We start from the raw sequence: 12,426 nt of genomic DNA, 5'->3' as shown, positions 1-12,426 counted from the left end.
CATTTTTTATGACTTTTCCGGCACTTGCATGCCTCAAAGTGTGTTCGTTTAGTTTCTTATTTTCTTTTGCTTTCGCGGCTTTGCCCCTCTTTTGTACCAGAAAAAAAGAAAAAGAGATTAATATGCTTTTATTTTGAAAAAATCAACTGGCCTAAACTTTATATTATTTTTTCAAAACTAAACCAAATCGATGAAATTGAAAACCATATAGTAATAATAGTATATAGTTAACGTTAAATAAATAAAAAGTATTGTACCAAAAAAAATAGAAATACCATACAAAAAAAAATTAACATTTCGCGCACAGATTAGCATTATTCGTATGAAAATGCAATGCTAAAGTGTGAGAATGAGTTTTCTTTGAACGAGACGAATGAATTAATTATTCTCTCTTAAACGATGTATATGTTTCACACCTTGATGGGTTATATATCAACATAAATTGATATTATTTTTTTCACTAAAATTGATTATTGTTACTTTCTTTTTTTTCATAAAGGAATTATTATTTATTTATATTTGTATGATTTTTTATTTTTAATTATATTTAGAGTGAATAATCATTTTTGTATTTTACAATTTTTTGACACTTTTTATATTGAGTATAAATTAGTTTTTGACTTGTTATAATAAAAGAACTAATTTGTTTTTTAAGTATGAAAATATATAGACTTTAAATATTTGTCCCTAAGAGATGTTTACAATATTTTAAACATATATATGCAAAATATTAGTAAGGGGACTAAAAAAAAGTTTTTTTATAAGAACTAAAAATATATTTAGCTTTAAATTTTGAGTAAATATTCATTTTTAATCTCTCACACTTTAAATATTTGTCCCTAAGATGTTTACAATATTTTAAACATATATATGCAAAATATTAGTAAGGGGACTAAAAAAAGTTTTTTATAAGAACTGAAAATATATTTTGAAGGTGTGAAAACACTCCAACATATTTAGCTTTAAATTTTGAGTAAATATTCATTTTTAATCTCTCACAATTTTGAAGGGACAATTCAATTTCTAACAAAAATAAACTCAGTTAGTCCTTGACATTTTCATGTGAAAGAAATTAGTCTCATAGTTATAACAAATCGGTAACCATTTTGTGTCTGCTACGAAAATGTCATGGACTAGTTTACATTTTAGTTTCTTTAATGATTAAATTGATCCGTCAAAAATTTGTGAGGGATCAAAATAAATTCAGTCTTAAATTGTATAAGTACCAATTTTTTTTTACATATATAAATAAAATGACAAAGTCGTCATAAACACACAAATAAAATAATTGAGGTTTGAACCCCAATCATGGTGTTCGGTCTGACAACTTAGACATTTTTCTAAGTTGAACTAAAACTTATAAAATTACAAAAAAATATTTAATTATCTTATTTTGATGGAATATATTATATATATCACCCACATTTTAAACCTACACAAATAATATTTTACAACAAATTTAACAACAAACTTTTGAACTTAAATCACTTTTGGACACTTCAGTTTGTGTGATTTTGGGTGTGAGGAGATAAAAACAAAAAAATAAAAAGATGATGATGAAAAAAAAAATATAAGACAGATAAACACATAAAAAGACAATAGGAAGGACAAAAGAAAAAAGAACAAGGATATGAATTCCAAAATTTTGATGTTCATTCTTCATTTCTTCTTAACTTAAGAACTTTAAAATAAAAGTTTTGTATGGAATATTAAAAAAAAAAAATCAACTTTTATAGTTAAATGTGTAATTTCTTTTTTCGGAAAAGGATTTGCTAACTTAGACCCACCTAAAAACATGAAGATCTAAGTTAACAAGGTGCACCTTTTCACTTTAGACCAAAACACCTTTTTTTACTATTTTAATATAGTTTCAAGTCAAGGGTAGTTTAGTAAAATTGATTTGATGTTTTAATATGAATGTCTAAGTTAGCAAAGTGCACCTTTTTAAAGTTGAGTAACATGTTTTCTTAAGTTGTCATTTTTTATTTCCTATGTTGTTTATTTAGATTGCATATATTTATAATTAAGTAAGTGTAAATTAGCAAATGACCAACCCTCAATTTTCTAGTGTAAAATAACTAAATGTCAATGTTTTTTTGTCCAAAGTAAAAATGTGCACCTTGCTAACTTAGACCTTCATGTTTTTAGGTTGGTCTAAGTTAGCAAACTCCTTTAAAAAATGTAGTATTCAACTTTTAAAACTAATTAGGACACTTGTTAAGTTTCTCCATAAAAAAATACTCAGAACATATTATCGTCTATATCCATTAATTTAAAATATAATGAACAATATATCAAAATATAACAACATTGGAAAATACTAAAGTAAAGTTATTTAATATTGACAAAAGCTGATTAAAAAGACCCACAACATTATTAACAAAAGTTAATACATCAACGTTTACCAACAAACAATAACAATCAAGCTAGACTTATAGTGGAAGATTCAGAAAAAGTTAGACTTGTATAAACATCATCATCTCTCTAAACTCTGGAACTAGAATGCAATTAAAACTCGGAAATAGGATCAATTAGAAACCGCTATATCATCCGCACCCGACCGAAAACTGATAAACCCGCATTCAGAATCACACTTTCGGGTCGGTCGAGTCGGGTATGCGGGTCTTCAAACTGTAAAAATCAGTTTCACATGAGTAGTAGTGGGTGGGCGGGCTCGGTTCCTATAATTTTATTTTCTTATAACTGAACCCGACCGAACATGCTTATATATACACTTTTATTTTTTCAATTTTCAAATATGTGGTTCAAGGCACATGCAGACTGCAAAGTGGCACTGCAGCCTCTGCACATCTGTCTCTCCTGCCTCCTAATAATGTCTCACAACTACCAAGTACTACTACTAGTATTTTTACTCCATACATAATATAAAGTAGACTATTTTTTTTATTTATTTTACTGCATTCATATATTTTTTCGGTTACACCACAACACAAGTATGAACATATAGATCCAATATACTCCTACTTTTTAATTAGAAATAGAGCGTGGAAAAGCTTAAACCCATGGAATCCATTATTTCTCTCTGTTCTGTTCATGCTCTCTTTTCAAGAGAAATCTATTTTTGCCCTTAACATAATCTCTAGATCTCAAGGTTGAAGATGACTATTGTGTCTGTGAAGATGTTGTGACACCCAAGGGTGGTTCAATTGCTTTTGATGGGAATAAGTCTACTATTGAGAAGAAGATTGTGTCTTATTCTACTTATATTCTCACCTTCTCTTCTGTAATTTTTTTAATTTTTTTTTTATAGTTGTGGCCCGAACATAACCATCCGAGAAAACCGTGACCCGCACAACCCATGACCCGTCGAAACCGAAGTGTGGAATGGTCGGAAATGGGTCTCAAAATTGCTCTATCGGTTTTACACAGATGAGACATTTCTGGCCCGAAACCGCCCACTGCTCAGCCCATGTAGTTAGGGAGAAAGTCTTTTATAAGCACAAACTTAGGAACCAGAATGCAAGACAACCTGCAATTAAAGCTCGGAAATATGATCAGTCAAAAACCTCTATGTAGATAGGGAGAAAGTCTAGGCACAAACGTAAATAATATTTGTTAGACACACTTACATATAAAAATAGTTAAAGTTATATAAACTGATGTGACAATTTTATTTTTAATTTTTGTGATTTGATGTGCTGTCCAAATAATTGTGCCTAAGTATCTATGTAGTTAGGTAGATATTTTCTATTATTATAAAATTAATATAAACATCTTATTATTTATCCATGCAAAATCATCTTATTATAATATATGTATATACATCATGCCTCAACACATAAGAAAACTAAATATCTTTGTCAAGAAAAGGACCTGGAAAATATATATATAGTTTTACTAAGTATCATGAGGAAGACGGAGGGGAATTTTCAAGCGCATCTTTGAAGCCGGATAGTGGTCCGCCACGCCGTGCCAACAGATTCCACCTTTACAGGACGACATGGTACGAGGTTGTTCTTGTTCTTGTTCGGGGACAAATACACAACAACTAGGATTAGTACTAAACTTCTGGAACAAATCCCAAATTAAGGTTGCCACAAAAATAAAAGCCAATATGGTTGTGGACAGAGTCAACACAAACATAAAGTTATAGCACACCCCATAAATCTTAAGACACACGATTATTGCTAGGTAGAATATGGTAAGGTTACTAGCCACTATATCGCAAGCACCCATATATTGAAATTCAGTATAAAACACAACAAAGAAATAGTGAGTGAGTGAGTGAGAGAGTGAATAAGGGATTTTATATGAATGAAAAATGAAAATAGATAGATGTGTATTAATTGGGTTTGTCAATGGAAATGTTTATAGGATTTACTAGATTGTACAGTAACCCGGTTATAGAATAGTGAAAGTGGGTCCCCCTTTACTGAATCATTCTTATCTTCTTTCTATTTTCTTTACTTGCAAAACAAGAGAATTCCTCTTTCAGATTATCTTTCAATTTACTTTAGCCACCGTTAAGTGATTTATAAATTTACGTTTTATTCCCTGTTTTTCAGAATTTTTATTTTAATCTTAAAAGATTTTTTTCACAAAGTTCCTGAAATTTTTTCCGTCAAGGTTTTTAGTCCTTACTTTTAATCAAACTATTATATACTTTTATATTTTTGAATGGTCTTTTATATTGATATTTATAAAATTATAACAACAACTCCGATAAAAATATAGATTTTTTTAACATAAGATGAATTATTTATGAATTTTTATGTGCAAAAAACTAAAAACTTCATATTTAATTCACCTCTTGTTAAAAAAAATTAAATTTTTGTAAGATAGATTCATATAATGTACTATACATGATCGCAGAAAAACAAATTAAATTTCGAATGATATGCACGAGTTGAATCAAAAGTATAGACTAAAAACTTTGACGAAAAAAACTTCAGGACTAAAAGTGTGAAAAAAATCTTTAAGGATTAAAATGAAAATTCTGATAAACTATAGGACCAAAAACATATTTAACCTTAAATTCACACATACGAAAGATAAAATCATTATAAATTTACACATAAAATAAAAAGATTTAGAGTTCGAATTCCAATCATTTTCTAATAGTACTTTCTCTTGTACTTATTATAAAAAAAACTTTACTTTTCAAATTTATTATAGATCTGATATATCAAACATTTTATGAATATAAAAAGTAAAAAATTTATTATAATAAAAATCGGAGAGCAATAATATAATATTATTCTCTTTAGTCTTATTATACGAAAAAAATTATTTTTAAATTCATTATATTTAATCTGTAATATACCAAACGTACATTCTATAAACCTAAAAATAATATACTCCTTCCGATATTTATTATAAGAAAAAATTATACTCATTTATAAAATGTGTGATGCATTTGATTTATAATTTGAATTAAATACATTAAATACTATATAAGTTTAAAAAATAAATATTTTCTTATAATAAAAATGAGAAAAGAATAATTAACTTTCTGTAGTTTGAAAAAGACATTGCGTAAAAAAAAAGTTTGAAAAAGACATACAACTAATTCGGTCAAAAAACATATGATTAACTTTCTTTAATGTAGTGTATTTGAAGTTTGAATGTTTCACGGTTATTTTGTCTTTTAAGAGAAATTAGAAAAATATTAATTTTACACTCAATTTTTTTTTTATAATGACACAAATTTATGTTTGACTTACTTTATATCTATATAAATAAATTATGTTTTATCGGTTATTATATTGCATATTAAAGTTTTTTATAAAAAAAAAATTAATCAACAATAAATTGATCCAAGTAATAAGGATTTTGGTTCATTTAATCATATGATCAAGAGTTCGATTTTTAATCTATACATAAAGCGAAAATCCATTTGGAAGAGGAGAATTCAACTTGTACACCAAGTTTTGTAAATGATAAAAAAAAAAAATTAAAATCAAACCGAGTTGTTCAATCAGTTAAAACGAGAACACGTCCACTTGTCAATTTGTTGATTAGTCATTCCTTGCTTCATTTATCATATTTTTCATTATTTTTATTTCATTTTATATATTGGTGGTTGAACCGATTTTCTTTAAATGGATTACATTTTGCTATCTCATTCATTTTTGTCAAATATTCTAATGGTTAAAAAATCCACCTTGAAGATGATTAAGTAGAGTATTCCGGGTTTGAACCCGGGCTCATGTACATATAGTACAATGTTCCTACCAACTAAGTTAAGTTCATAAGGACGTTTTGCTATCTCACTCTAATCTGGCTTCTTTAAATTTAGTGATTCACTGGTAAAAATTATAAATATTTCATAAAGTTATTATAATCATAATAACTTTATTTTCAAGGCTAATTAAGCAGTGTTTTATTTTCATACTGACCACAAATTCGTGAGTTCTATCTAAGACACCTTGTGTTAGTGAGACTCGTTGTTAATTTTAATATATTTCATTTTTATTTGTTAAAAGAAAATCATAGTAATTCTTAATTCTCCCCACTTTAGAGAGACCTAGATCCCTCACTCTATAAGTAGCTAATCCACTTTGTTATAAAGTCACACCGACATTATAATTTTATCGATACGTTAAAATGGACTTGTTTTTTTTACAATAAAAATATATCTTTTGTCAAAATCAGATCTTAATTAATGTAAATGAATGTAAATTCAATTCAAATATAGACTTTTAAATGCTATTAAACATGCTTGCATGCCTTGGTGACACCAAGGAGATACTAACATACTATAACACCACGTATCCCATAACATGAGATGAGGTGGCTATACTTATGAATTTGTCATTCTCTTCTATTGCCATGTCAAACCTATACGAACTAGATGCTAGGAGAACGTTTTAATTTAAAGAAAACAAAATCTCGTGTATGTGTAGGGGTGGACAACGGGCCGGTTTGGGTCGGTATGGGCCCAAAACCTCAAACCGGCCCAATCCACGGGTGAGATCATCTGGCCCATATTGAACTGGATTTGGGGTTCGGGTAAAGCGGGTTCGGGTTAAGCGGATAACGGGTCAGGCGGGTAGTTTATTACGGGTTGGACCAAATCTAGCCCAAAAGATTTTTTTATTTTTATTTTTTAAATGGGCCACATTTCTTTTAAAATTAGGCTGTTTTGTCTCATCCATTCTACTAATTGGACCCTTATTTTATTTTTGGATCATTTTTCTGCCTCATTTTTTTTTTACACAATTTTTCTGCCTCAATTAAATTCTACAAAATTCAAATTGGGTCCATTTTGTTGTATCATTTTAACTTCAATCCAATTAAATTAACACAAAAAATGACGGAAAAACTCCTTTCAAGCTTTATCTTCATTTTCCTAGTTTTCTTGGCTAAAGACAGAACAAAAAATGACCGAAAAACAATTATTATTTTCACCAAATCTAACAAAAGAGAAACTTGGATCAATAAATAAGAGAAACCATAAATCAATAACAAAGACATATTGTAAGATCTGAAAAATTTTATGTACCATGTAGATCTGAAGAGAAATATATGTGGATCTAAAGATTATATTATTTACCATGTAGCCTCTTTGATCCTCAACCATGAGCAGTTTTATATGATAGAAAAATAAAAGGAAAATTGTTAAGAGTTGTGAAAACTTAAAACAACCAAATCCAAAGTAAAGAAATTAAATCATACACAGAAAATGGAGGAGATAAGACGATGGAAAAGGAGTTGTGAAAGCAGAGGAGAAAGACGGAGTGCACAGCGGCGGCTTAGGGGTTTGGTAATAGAAAAGAGTGAGTGAGAGAGGAAACAAAAGGAATTGGAAAATGTTAAATGTAAAACTGAAATTTGGAAACGATGCATCATATTCATATATATTAAGAGTAATAATAAAAAAATATAAATAACATAGTAATCACGGGCCGGGTCGGTTATCCGTGGTTGACAAAACCAAAACCGGACCCGTCCATCTCTAGTCATGTGAAACCGATTTTTTGGGCCTGCAGACCCGTTTTTTGCTTGAACCCGGCCTGTTTCGATTTGTTTTGTTGGGTTAATACGGATTGGGCCAGTTTTTCGGGTCCTGTCCACCCCTATGTATGTGTATGCTGCTACTCCCTCCGTCCGTATTTTGACTATATACTATTTATATATTTTTTGATCTTATTTTTTTACTAATAAATAAAAATAAATATTGGTATATAAGATGTTGTTGGATTCATCTTCATGAGTATTTTCAAAATATCATATTCTTATAATTTTTACTATTATACAATTAAAAATATTAATCATCAAAGTTATACATTGGCATGCATGACACAGTCAACTGACTCACTTATTTTATGGCAGATGGAGTATTATTATTATTATTGTTGATACTGTTTGGTCATGATGAAACACTGTTGAATAGGCATGGCACACTGATACAATTGCTGGGAATGGTGTGACATTCATCACTGTAGCGGTGATACGGAAGACAACACGTTAGTTCAATATATTATTTAAAATATTTCATTCATAAAGTCTTATGATAATGCTTTGCTAGCTAGCTTTGCCAGAAAATTTACTCTGTTCGGTTAAAAGAAAGAAATGGTAAAACTATGGACCAGGTTTGAGTGCAGTCGGTGATTTTGACTGCACTGCATTCAATTGCATCTGAGCCATGCAATACCAAATCAAACGACCAGATTTAAGTTTCAATTTTATATTTAAAAAATTAGGCAAAATCTGACCTTAAAATATTAACCATCCGATCTTGATCGGACAGTCAGTATACACTGACTGTGTGCAGTTTGACTGCACCAAATCCATTTCCGTAAAACTATATGTAACCCTCCACATCAAATCCTCTCAAAGAAAGAGTGTTATCTTTTCCTTAATAATAGTTAAATCATACTTTATATAACTATTTTCCTAAATACACTCAAGACAATGAATATTAATTAATAATAAAAAATAGGGTAAATAGGGTTTTACCCCCTGTAAAATAAGCCAATTTTGCATTACTCCCTGCAAAAAAAAATTGGAATTACCCCCGGCAATATGAAGATTCTCTCTTTTTACCCCCTGTTTGACAACTTGGCATAGAATCTTTATTTTTTATGAGGTGACATGCATATGTGGCATTTATTTCATTTTTATTTTTTTAATTTGCACATGTCATTTTTATTATTAAATAAATTGGTGACAAATATTTAAAAAATTCCACTTAATTAGTTTTTAAAAAAATAAAAATTATTGTGTCAAAAAAATATTATTAAAATGGATGGTGGAGTATTTAATATTATTAAAAAAAGAAAAAGAGAAAATTAAAACAGCACAAAAAGATTGTATTAAAAAAAACACAAAAATATATGTTAATCCATTATTTTTAACGCAAAAAAAAAAAAAAAAAAACTTATAATCTTTTTCTGTAACATAACACAAAACTTTCTCCTTCTCATTCTTCTTCTCAAAACCCAAAATTATTTTTTCTCTAAAACAAACTCAGAATCCCAGAATCCTTTTTCTCTAAAAAAACCTAGAAATCCGCCGAATTCGTCGAAACAAATGATTGATGAAGAACAAAGGCAGGAAATCTTGGAAGAAAAAAAACTGGGTTCTTTTTAAATTGTTGTTCTTGGTGGTGTTGATGATTTTGTTGATGTTGTTGTTGTTCTTGGTGGTGTTGATGTTGTTGTTGTTGTTCTTGTTGAATGATGAAGGTTATCGTGGTAGGGATGAAGGGGAAATTAGAAAAGGATTTATTATTATTTTTTTAATTTTTAATTTAGTTAATAATAAAAATAACATGTGCAAATTTAAAAAAAAAAATTAAAAAATTAAATGCCACATATGCGTGTGCCACCTCATAAAAAATAAAGATTCTATGTCAAGTTGTCAAGCAGGGGGTAAAAAGAGAGAATTTTCATATTGTAGGGGGTAATCCCAAATATTTTTTTTGTAGGGGGTAATGCAAAATTGGCTTATTTTGCAGGGGGTAAAACCCTATTTACCATAAAAAATAATTATAAATTTATACATGAACAGGTTATTGTTACCGAAGACTCTGAATAACGTAAAACACTATAAAGGGCACTTGTTTTCTTGAACAAACTTGTTTTCTTTCAATTCACCACTCCTCCTTCACCTTCTTCCTATATTCCACTATAAAGGTTACTGTTATTGAAGACTCTGTGAATACTAAAACACTATAAAGACACTTGTTTTCTTGCACAAGAGAATTGACTGGTGAGCCGTATGAGTCAGGAAACTATCAAGTATGGTTCTAAGGGAAGGAATTGACTCACTTATTCCAACCGCGAAGAACAAGCCATTCGACAAGGAGATTTTGAAATTGCGGAATCTTGGTTTGATAAAGCTTCTGAATATTGGAAACAAGCTATAACTCTTACCCCAGATAATTATATTGAAGCACATCACTTATTTTCTTCTATTTTCATACACCACTCCTCCTTCACTTTCTTCCTGTATTTCATTTTCTTCTTTTCATTATTATTGAACCATAAATTTCATCTATTCCTATTGTTATAAAAGGTTAGTGATTCTTTTTGTTAAAACTGCAAATTATTATTCATTACTAACAGATATACAAGAAATGCATAAAGCTAATATTGCATTTTGTTTGCTATTGATATTGATATCATGCTAATATTCATTTTAATGTTGTTATAGATCTAGTTGATTTGATCCATGACTCATTATGATTCTAAATATGTAACTTTCGTTAAATTGGTTGGTAAAGGAGACCTAAAATGAAAATGCACGGTGATATGTTCGAGGGCCATGCAAGTATGTCAAGATTGGTGGAGATCGGACATCTTTGTTGAAAGTGAGGAAATTTGGAGAACAGACATATCTTATCTTATATGTTAGGAAAAGTAAGCTCAGAAATGTTACATTATTTTTCTTTGTTAAGAAGCATTAGTTATTCATATATGTTAGATGTTTATTTTGTTGATATTTTGTTTGCTTTCGTGAAGTGTGTAACATGCAATTGATTTATGTTATGGTCCAATTACTTAACTTTCCTTTATGTGGATTTTATAAGTGATAATAAATGGTTTACTTGGTATATTTTTGTTGTGATGATATATAAAATCTTCTTTTGTTGTTGTGATAATATATTCAATCTTTTGAAGTTTAATGTTCTATTAGTTATTTTCTTAAATTACTGTGGGTATGTATTTAGCTAACAAACACGCAACATCATATGATATAATCTTTTAAGGTAATGTGATTTTTTAGAATACATAATAACTGCTAGTTTTTATAAAATAACCAACACAACTAACAGTCAACGAATAAGTTGTTTGACAACAACAATTTTGTTTTCCAGTAATATGAATTTTTGTATGGTCAAAAAATGCAGTTAATAATAATACATTTTTGTTTTAATAATAATAATAATGATAATAATACTAATGTTACTACTGTTTGATCATTAATTGAACAGAAATTGATTAATTGATCAAAGTACTCTTAAAAAAAAGTAATCTTGTAAATTTGATAAATTCAATAAACAAAGTTGATGGAGATTTAAATGAATGAAATGATGTTGGATTGAATTTAATAAAAGAATAAATGTCTAATTGTAACTAACCTTTTACACAACTTGATTTGTTATATTCGATTTTGAACAAACAAAACAAAGACTTGCAATTGCAGGAATTAAGTGATGACACCTCAATTGCAATTTTAGGGTTTTAGGAGAACAAGATATTGTAATTGGAGACTTAATTTTTTTAGGCGGAGTGGATTCAGATTCGAGTTGACTTATCGAAATAGAAAGGGTGAGGGAATGTTTTTTTGTGGCAACTAAGCAAGAAAAGGTAGTGAGTCATAAGTGTGAAACAATGTCAGTTTTACGGAGTTGTTTCTCTGTGAAATCAATGAAGGTTAATGACTTATGGTGTTGTTGTTGCTCCTTAATAAAATGGTGTTGGTGTTGCTTTGTCAAGTAAGAAACATAAATGTTTTAGGGATTATGAGAAGAAAAAAAGGGTGCTGTTGGAGAAAATTAGAAAAATCGAAGAGAGATATTCGATATTTTAATTAAAAAAATGAGACTGAATTAGAAGTTTTACAAAATAAAAATACGAGAGATTAATATAAATGCAGCAACTGGAGTTTTGGTTTTTCACTTTTAATAAAAATAGGAAAAAAAAAAACAATTATTTGTGGCATTGAAGACCTAATTTTCGTATGTGGTGTCTTTACATCTCTTTTGGTAATTCTTCGATGGTGAAATAGTTTGATTTTGAAATAAAGAGGGGGAAGAGAACACATGAAAGAGGTTTACAAGGAAAATATTTAATTTTTTAAAATTGGCTTAATTGTACTTTTGGTTCCGCTATTTTGCAAGATCAGTGATTTTGGTCCTTTTATTTTAAAATCAAACATTTTTCCCTCCTATTTTGATTCCTTTTGCACTTTTGGTCCCTCATCCCATTTTTTTAACTAGGTGGCATGAAAAACACT

At 28.9% G+C, this 12,426-nt stretch overlaps 1 long non-coding RNA gene across 1 annotated transcript; it reads right to left on the bottom strand.

Moving 5' to 3' along the window:
- Positions 1 to 2,355: 2,355 nt before the first annotated feature.
- LOC123924856 lies at positions 2,356 to 4,302 on the bottom strand. Its single transcript, XR_006814861.1, has 2 exons — positions 3,835 to 4,302; positions 2,356 to 3,490 (listed from the first exon to the last, which is right to left on the bottom strand). It is a non-coding gene; the product is annotated as an uncharacterized LOC123924856 (long non-coding RNA).
- Between the last annotated feature and the right edge of the window lie 8,124 nt (positions 4,303 to 12,426).

The sequence above is a fragment of the Trifolium pratense genome, linkage group LG1 (assembly GCF_020283565.1).
Source record: "Trifolium pratense cultivar HEN17-A07 linkage group LG1, ARS_RC_1.1, whole genome shotgun sequence".
NCBI lineage: Eukaryota > Viridiplantae > Streptophyta > Magnoliopsida > Fabales > Fabaceae > Trifolium > Trifolium pratense.
The sequence above is the reverse complement of the archived record's forward strand: the minus strand, read 5'-3'. Positions and strand labels throughout refer to the sequence as shown.